Genomic DNA, 10,531 nt, shown 5'->3' with positions numbered 1-10,531 from the left:
GTATGGCCTGGGTTCAATCCCAGACGGACCCGGTGGCATTTTTCGAGACGAGATTTGCCTGAACACGCCTTCTACCGGATGGGAAAGTAAAACGTCGGTCCATTTGCGTAAAAGTTTGACTCACCACACATAACCTTCGGACGCCTAGAAATGAACAGAAACTTACAACAGAGACCACAAAAGACCCGGGGTCGTTAAAGTGGATTGTTTTGGCCAAAGTTAACGACGTAATAAGTTTGTTATAGAAAAATCGTAAAATTATTTAAAAAAAACTGCGATTGGTCAACAAGCTATACATATTTTTATCACTAGTTCACAAAAGCTATAAAAAAGACAATCCAATCCCTGATGTTAATGGCACATTTTAAAGTGCTTCATAAAACCTTTCAAAATATAAACGTTACGAGTTATCGCGATTTTACGAAAAAAAAGTTATGAAAGAGTTACTTTTTGCGTTTCTCTTTGTTTCGTCGTCCGTGTCTGTCGCGGGTAACCATGATCGGCCATGATCAACGACGAGTTGACGACCAACATTTTCGGAATTCTGAGGGGGTACAATTTTACATAAAAGTCCCTTTGACACCAAATTTCTATCGCATCACCGTTTCAGGCTGCAAATTATTGAAAAACACCTCTTTTTTCGCATGTTCAAAAATGGAAGGGGTCGTACCGCCCCTCCGTTTCGAGATATAAAAAATAGACCTCGGATTCGTGATCAGGGACCAACGTTACCCCTTAGAACAAAGTTTCACGTGAATCGAAGAGGGGTCGGGGCAAATTTTCCCGATTTTGTGTGAGTTGGTAGAGAATTACCCAACATTTTTAATGGAATTGCTCGAAAACTACCCAAATGTTTCAAAATCTCTACTTCAAACATTGTAGCATGTCAATACGATTCCCTTGAACAAGAAACACTGCTGGATGACTTGTTTTTACCATACCGTTCTAAGTTCCAAGCTATTGGATTTTAGGTAGTGTTCCCCGAGCAAGGGTAAATAACAAGGGAAATGCGTAATAATACCTTTCCCTGGTATCAATACCAAATTTTGGTATTCATGGACCCTTTAAAATTTGTCTTAAGGATTATGCAAGAGCAAAATGTGCTATCATACCAATTTAAGGTATTGTTTTGATATTGCAAAATTGCGGAATTTGTCATTGGTCGAACACCACATTTTGGTATTCTTTTGGTATTAAAGTGTTTTATCAAATTCCTCTGAAACTATGGGAAAATTTTGACCAATTTTGACAAAATAATTAATTTTGCGCTAAAATGATGTCTCAAAGCGGATGCTTTCATTGAAAACCGGAAATTTCAAACTTGATTTTAAACATTTTTGATATACCCCCTAAAGAAATGACTTGAAATTGTGGAAAAAAATTTAAGTCAGGATGGCACATTTTGGTATTATTTTAGTATTTAAAGGTTTCATCAAATTCCTCTGAAACTATAGGAATTTTTTTTATAAATTTTGATGAGATAAATAATTTTGCGCTAAAATGACTGGAAACCCAAAAATGTTAAAGCTGATTTTCATTTTTTTTATATACCCACTAAGATTTAAAAAAAAAAACGTTGAAATTTCTCTAAGTTGGGACAACCAAATACTTTAAAAAAAACGAGTAAATCGACAGATCATTGAATTTTAATGAATTTCAATCCAGTTTCATTTTAATAACACTTATTTATCAATCTTGTTGTTTTTTAGAATCTTCAAGAACTTCAAGCACAGGACGTCAATGACAAATGCATTCGATGTGGTGAAGAATATCACTAAGAACAACATGGAATCATCAGGTGAGTAGATTTGGCTGTTGCATATGGATCATTTCCGTTTTTTTCACTAACTGCAACTGTTGCACTAAAAATGGTATGAAAATACCAAATTTTGGTATTTCATGTGCAAATACCAGCGACCGAAATGTGCTCTTGGTTGCCCAGTAATAGATGGTAAAATACCATGAAATCATACCAAAATCATGTATGTCGTCGCCATCGTGCTAACTTGTCGTACGTGCATTTTGGGCCAAATTGAGTTAAGAACGCCATTTTGTGCAGCTCACAATGCCTCACCTTTTGACCTTCACAGATCCCCAAAATTCGATTTCAATCCTGAGATATTCAACAAAAACCGAAAAAACTCCGTGCATTTTTGTCACTTTACATATGAAAGTAGTTTCAATCTTGTCGTGCTATCTTGTCACTCCATGAAAATTGATGTAAGTGCGACAAAAGGCCAAAGGGATTTCAGGCCAGGAAAGTCAGGATGCGTTTGTCGCACGTACAAGCTAGACTACCGTAAACATTTGTAATTATAACTCGGGACTCCAGCAACCAACTTCAACCAAACTTTGGGAAAATGCACAGAATGGTCAGCCAAACAAAACGTGTTTGTTATTGTTTACATTGCGTGCTCTCGTTTTTGTATATTCAAGGTCAAACATTAAAACGCGTTTTTCTCGGAACGTCAAAATGGCGGGTGCGACAAGATAGCACGACGACGTCGATGTGGAAGACCACAGAAATTCCAAAATATGATTTTCCAAGTGCGCGGGAATACCTAAAAATAAAACCATGGCAAAACCAAGTTTTGGTATTCAAGCAATGTTCAAAAATCCAGAAGACCTCAACTTGGTATTGAAATGGTTTTATTTTGTGGTATTATTTTACCTTTGGAATAACACGGATTGGTATTGTTGTGCCCTTCCACATACAAGACCTTGGTATGATTTCATGGGTACATTTTGGTCCCTGTTATTTGCCCAAGTAATATCAAAATTTGGTATTCCCGTGTTATTTAGTAAACTATCTAAGAACAAACCTACGTTGAATGATTTTCGATGTTATTTAAATTATTTTTGTTATTAAGAAATTACGAGAGGTGTATCGTTTTTTTAACCATATCAAATTACACCGACCAACAAAAATTAACAAAAATGACTGCGCAAGCTAAACTCGAGGAGAAGCCAAAAAATTGCATGCAATATGTGGGAGAAGCGAACAGCACTAATTCTCCATACAAACTTTGGAGAAAACCCATTCGACCCTGTCTAAATATTTTTGAAAAATTCAAAGTACACGTGTTTCTGGGGACCCCAAACTTCTTGCTTCCACTCGAGTTGAGTCTGCGCAGAAATTTTGTTGGTCGGTGTTATTAGGTTTTACGCCAACTCGATTTTAAAGTTAGAAAATTGACAGCTTGGCTGCACTGTTTACATTTTTTGCACGTGTGTCTCGTGACGTCACGCTGTAAAACGTATTGGAACGAAAAATCATAGAATGCTTCTTTAAGGGACTGAAAAATTTATTGACAGCTGGAGCAATATTGATATCGAGAAGATCGATAGCCAGAGAGTCGGCTGTAACGTAAAACGTGGATTTTTTAAATATCATAGGTAATAAAAAAAATGGTTTCCCCATTCCTATACAAAATTGAATCACTTTGCGCAAAGTAGAGAATTACCCTATCGTTCCCAAACTTTGGGGAGTTGTTTAGGACCCCAAAAAGAACAAGAATGCAACTCAATTACAACATAGTGATTCAGATTGAGTTGTTATAAAATGTTACAACCATGTAGCAACAGGTTGACAAAACCCCCATTCATTTGTGAAATCAATTGAACTGCTGTAGCCTGGTTGATTTGCAATATTTATTATTTTTTTAAAACTCACTGATTAATAGGAGCATTAGACACGTATTATTATTTGGCTGCATAAGTCAACCATGCTGGAATAAGGGTATGGAATGGCTTTTCTCTCAGATTTGGCCTTTGGTGCATACTGCTTCATTTCAAGCAATGAAAGGACATGGACCCCATGCACCACTGACCGTTTGTTAGCACGAAGATGATGATGATGATTTTTTCTTTGACGGAAAGAAGGCGAAATGGGGACTACAGATAATTAATACGTGGCTCCTTATACCACCACACATCAACGGCAAGCTGCTGCTCACACTAAAACGAATTTCGCTGCATCTTGCAACATCGACGGACGAAGTTTGGACATTCAAAAGCAGCTCGCAGTCACAGGATAAGGTTCGTTGTGTTGTGTAAGTGGCGAATCAGCGTTAGACTGGTTCAACTTTTAGGAAATTTTATCTTGCTCTAAATTGAACAAAACAAACTACAATTTTATTTTTTCACAAACAATTGAGATGAAGAAAAACTGTTTACAAATTGTCTTTATACAATAATTGTGATCACCTGTCCCAGCATATTGGGTATGTTTATATTTTGCTCTTTGGTCTGACAACTCTATGTTGGATTTTGGTCTGGACCAAGCTGGGGATCGGCAGCCCATCTTCTTGGATTAAGCCATAATGCAATAACGTTTGTAGACAAGTGATTAAAATTGGCAGTGCTTGGCCGAATGGTTACGCTGTCCGCTTTGTAAGCGGATGATTCTGGGTTCGATTCCCATCTGCTCCAACCTTCCATCGGATGAGGAAGTAAAATGTCATCTCCATGCCATAAGTACAAACAACACAACAAACCAAGCCTACTCCGGTGGAATCGCTGGCGGCGGTTGGACTCGCAATCCAAAGGTCGTCAGTTCAAACACTAGGGTGGAAGGTTCCTTGGAGTAGAAAGAGGTTTGGGTGCCCTCCCCGTTTAAGCCTTCGGACTCCTAGGTTCGGGCAGAAACTTGCAATAGAGGCCACAAAAGACCCGGGGTTCGTTAATGTGGATGGTTTGTTTTTTTTTTATTATGTGTTCCCAAATATATTTTTTTAAGTTTGGCATGAAAATATTTACTCTATTATATCTATATGATGAAATCCAGTCTGCAACCCGCTAAGATCTATATTTATTTACTCTATTATATCAATTATATAATTATAATTATAGTATTATTATCATTATAATATTATTATATTAATTGTACAATTATATTAATATAGTTCGTAAGACCACTAGGAGTCAGGATACAAAAGCCATTTCCTGAGTCAGCCTAGCCAACCCAGCTCAGCAAGAAACCAGCTTAAGTCATGTGCCTACGCCGAAAGAGTGTGCGTTGGTAGATTTTGGAACCCTTTACTTGTGTGCATCCTGCCCACTTCTCTGTTCCTTCTGTTGTACAGACCCCACGTCCATCACCACCCCAAATTACATAAAGCGTGACCAACACACCAACAAATTTTGGCTGCCTAAAAATTTCAACACAACAGTTGTATGCACTTTACACATGTGGCTGTGGTGGAGCCTGCAATTCAGCAGTGGCACACAAAAAAAAGTGGTGAGGTTCAGAACTTTTTTTCTCTGATTTTTAAATAATCACGCTAAGTATCATCGACACACAGTCACACATTGGCGATGTATTTTCCATTATGCCATTGAAGTGAATGAGATGTACATATATTCACCTGAAGGGGGGGAAAGAGAGAAAAAAGAACGTCAACACATAACGTGTGTTTTTGTGCAATTGGGGGAAGGTGGAACGTTTTATTTTGAGCTGTGTGGGTTAAACATTATTTTTCGAAAATTTGAATTGTACGCCTGCAACACAGACCCATTGTACATAAGTTTTCCACATACCGTACTTTGCAGTAAAACTATGATGGAAGAAACTATAATGATAAGAAAAAAATTGAAAGAAAATTCAATCTAATCTAATCCAATCTAATTTGATCAAACCTAAGCTAATCTTTCGAAGGGAACCTGGAGAGTGCCTTAGGTTAGATTACGTCCAGCAATCTTCTTGTCATTCATTAACATTTGTAGTGCGCAATTGCATTATAATGCATTGAAACATCACAAGCGTTAAAGCGGCCAGGCCTACTGCATAAAGTCGTATCGCAAAGACATGATTCTTTTGAAGTGGGTTGAGTTTGAACACAGAATGTTCAAACAACAATACAGTTCTGAATCGACAGGGTATACTCAAAACAGGGCATCGGCATACTAGAGAATAAAGAGCACAATTCTGTAGTAAAATGGTACACTGAAATAAAAAAAAGTACCAGATCCTAAATTCTAGGAATTTTGCCTCTTTTCCTTATATAGTAATCGGGTTTTTTGGATTACTTAATAAGGAAAGGACAAAATTCCTAGAATTTAGAAATTTGGTACTTTTTTTTATTTCAGTGTACTCACGGAGAGACCGGCCGGGGCAAATCTAAGAAAATCTTGGTTAATTTAACTAAAAGTATGGGATAATTTTTTACACAGCTTTTTTTCAACAATCGATTGTTGATTTTGTTAACCCGAAATTGCTGACCACCAGTAACTAAAATTAACTAAAAAAATAGTTGGAATGGCCATTTTTATTGGTTAAATGGCCGAAAAAAATTCTAGCACGACTTTTTTTCAGAAAATTAATTAAAAATTTATTGTTTCCAGCTTAAATATTGTGGAATATTCTGTTAAAAACTGGCTGGGAAATATTTTTTAACTATTTTTCAACAATTTTTTTTTTCGCTGTATCAACCGAAATATTTTTGCATGCAGCAAATTATTAGTGGTTTATTCGAAACATTTCTTAATTAGACATAATTTATGTAAGTGTTGATACATATTTTCTTTAATTATCTAACGATACAGCCTAGGCCGAATTTCTAGCTATATTTTAACTAATGTCTTGCTTGAATACAGAAAAATATTTGTACATGTAGTCAATAACTAGCAGTTGTTATCAAATTAATGCTGAGTGTTTTTATATTCGCATTTATTCTGCCTAAAAACTTAACGTTTTGTACTAATTTGTTTCTTTTTTTTGCATGAAGTTGTTAAGTTATTGTTAAAAAGCATCAAAACAAAACTTTTTTTAACTGTTGTTACAAAACATGTAAAGTTTGATTAATGTTTAAAAAAAATTACGTTGCATTAAACTAAAAAATAATAAAAAAGCATATTACAAATTTTGTTAAACATATTTAAAAAAGATGTTTAATTTCTCGTGAATTCCTTAAAAATAGAAACCGAGCAAAATTTTCACCAAGTTTTAAGCTTATATTTTTATTATGTTGTATAAAATTAAGTGTTGTATTCACTTACCATCACTGTGAAATCATCCGATAAGTCATCATCATCTACAATGGTCTCAGGTTTAGTTATTTTTCTTGTGGTTGGACACAGAATTTTCACTAAAGTGAACCTTTTACTGCAAATAAACATGTGAAATTTATTAGTAATTTAAAACAAAATTCTTAATTTCGGCTATAAACTGAAAAAAGGATCGTAAATAAATGTAATTATACTGAGGAAAGAAGAAATATCAATAATGCTACTTACCAAGCTTGCATTAATTTAACAATTACTTTTGGCAACACACTTTCACTGCATTTGATTCAATTAATTCATCATACTCCAATTCCTGAAAAAAATATCATGAGTTTAACTTACCAGTTTATTGAGCAGTCGTATTGCAACAAAACTTTCAAGATAATAATTGTCTTCTTTTATATATTTTATATATTTTAATTTTTTGATATTTTACTTCATCTCTATTTTTTATGTTGTCATGTGTACGCATTTCTATGTATTTTATAATTGATGATTCTGAAAAAAGGTCCTCATGGCGAAGGTCGTCCTCTTGCTCTTCATAGTTTATCACCTGCAAAAAAATCATCAACAATCTTACTCACCAATTCCACCTCTCCAGTTGCAACACATTGATTTGCCACTTCAACAATAGCCAAATAATGTAATTTTAACCTTTCACATCCTCTCACTTCACAATTAACAACACAAACTCAACAAATCGACCGCTCTCGTTCGAATCCTGACTTCAAATGACAGACGTAAACAAACCCAAGTTCATCTTTCAAATATTTAAACAATTGTTAATTATATTCAACCAACAATTTTTTTTCCTAAAACCAAAGCTAACAGTCGAGCACGTTCATTCGAGTTCGGGAAATTTATTAGCTTTTTGCCTTTAGCATTTTCAACAAACAGGTTATAAAAATATTACTGAATTTTGGTTAATTCAACTGAAAATTGGCAGCGACAAGTACGTTTTTGTTAAAATTTACGAAAGTAAAATCAACAATTTTAATTGTTAAAATTTCTGGGCACAGTCTCTCCGTGTTCATTTTGCTGGCCGAGATAGGACGCCTTCTAATTTTAGACGATGACTTAGCACTTTTACACTCTTGCACTTAAAAAAAACAGATGGCAGCACGATGTAAAATAAAATAGTAAAAGCAAAGCAATCCACTTTTGATCCACTTTAACGACCCCGGGTCTTTTGTGTTCTCTGTTGCAAGTTTCTGCTCATTTCCAGGCGTCCGAAGGTTTTGTGTGGTGAGTCACTCAAAACCTCTTTTACGCAAATGGACCGACGTTTTACTTCCCCATCCGATAGAAGGCGTGATCAGGCAAATCTCGTCTCGAAAAATGCCACCGGGTCCGTCTGGGATTGAACCCAGGCCATACTGGGATTTAGAGGCTACCACGCTAACCACTAAACCACCGGACCCGGTAAAATAAAATAGTGTTATTTCTAAAAAAAAATATTTTCAATTTGCTCTAGTTAATAAACTGTCATGTCTGAATTCTAAAACTAATGTTGTAGCATTGTTGCAAACAAAATAAAGAACAATTCCTCAGAAAAAAAAAATGACATTTTATCCATTTTCAGTAAAGTTATGTTATGTTTAAGTGGGAAAATTGCTGCCAATTTTCAAAATTCTTCGATATTTAACTCATTCCTACAGCTACTATGATCATAATCAGAAGGATGTAACAAAAATTACATTTTGGCGGTCATTCAGAGGCTGGTTACGGTGGCCATAGGGGGATGGCGTCGCTATTTTGGACCACGTTTTCCACTTTTTCTCATCGAAACCAACTAGGGGAAATTCTCGTATGTTTGGCAGGTTAAGCTCTCGCTCCTAACTCCATCCAATTTGCTGATTTTCACTATTTAAACAACTAATTTTGAAAAACTATTGATTGAAACTTGCTTGCTCACTTCTTATTGAGCTATTTATCACTCGATTTCAGTTGAAAACACTTTTAATTTGCTTTCATTAAATGTCAAAGTTCTGACCTGCCAACATTAGAGGCACGCTGGAATTAGATGCTGTTCCCCTACTTTATCGACTTCATTTTGCTGGGCGAGATAGGACCCCGTCTATTTTTAGAGGATGACTCAGCACTTTTCCACTCTTGCACTTAAAAAACCAGATGGCAGCACGATGTAACGCCACGTCCCTATACTGAGCTCAAACCCCACACCCACACTAGAAAGTCGAGAGAATAGCTCAACCAAAATTAAAAGGGGGATGGTGTCGCTATTTTTAGACCACGTTTTCCACTTTTTCTCATCGAAACCGACTACTTTATCGACTTCATTTTGCTGGGACGCCGTCTATTTTTTTTATGCAAAAGCATGCATATCACCTTTGTGAGCAAAAGCATGTAATACTGTATGAGAAAACGTGTACACAAAAAGCATGTACAAAATGAAAATAAATAAATAAATTGCACACCCCAATAATAACATCAATCTGGTGACAGTCATATCCAGATTAACAAGTCCGCGCCCCAATCATCTCGTCGAAGTAATGCAACCCTAATCTTAAAGATTAAATATATGCCGGCAGATCTTCCACTCATCTTCCCAATATCAAAATGCGTAAAAACACAACGACAATGAGATATTGAACAACAACAAAAACTATGTAGTTCAAAAAGAAAAATGTGAATCTCAATTGAAAAGCATAAATTGGAATATTGCTTGATTATTATTTCGTACTAACTTGTCGTACGTGCATTTTGGGCCAAATTGAGTTAAGAACGCCATTTTGTGCAGCTCACAATGCCTCACCTTTTGACCTTCACAGATCCCCAAAATTCGATTTCAATCCTGAGATATTCAATAAAAACCAAAAAAGCTCCGCGGATTTTTGTCACTTTTCATATGAAAGAAGTTTCAATCTTGTCGTGCTATCTTGTCACTCCCTGAAAATTTAGGTAAGTGCGACAATTGGCCAAAGGGATTTCAGGTCAGGATGCGTTTGACGCACGTACAAGTTAGACTACCGTAAACATTTGTTATTATAACTCGAGACTCCAGCAACCAACTTCAACCAAACTTCGGGGCAATGCACAGAATGGTCAACCAAACAAAACGTGTTTTTTATTGTTTACATTGCGTGCTCTCGTTTTTGTTTATTCAAGGTCAAACATTAAAACGCGTTTTTCTCGGAACGTCGAAATGGCGGGTGCGACATGATAGCACGACAGCGTCGATTTATGGATGACAAACGACAAGGATACTTTATTAACATTTCCACTCTCACAGCATGTGACGGTATGCTATTGCAGCAGCCAGCTTTCCTTTAGGCCAACGGACGAGCGAACGACTCCTGATGACGATTTGGCAATTTCGAAAACTAGTTTCACGAAAAGGATTTTTCTTTGTTTCCTTTTTCTTTTCCGTCGTTCCTTTTTCGCGCGTTCGAATTGACTTTCTGAAGGTAAAGCCAATTGGCAAGGCGTGCAAGCTACAAAAACCACATGTTGATGTGGTTTAATGTTGGTTGGCGAAAGTTCAGATTGTAACATGCTAGATTGCAAGCCT

The sequence above is a fragment of the Culex pipiens genome, chromosome 1, assembly GCF_016801865.2.
Source record: "Culex pipiens pallens isolate TS chromosome 1, TS_CPP_V2, whole genome shotgun sequence".
Taxonomy (NCBI): domain Eukaryota; kingdom Metazoa; phylum Arthropoda; class Insecta; order Diptera; family Culicidae; genus Culex; species Culex pipiens.
The sequence above is the reverse complement of the archived record's forward strand: the minus strand, read 5'-3'. Positions refer to the sequence as shown.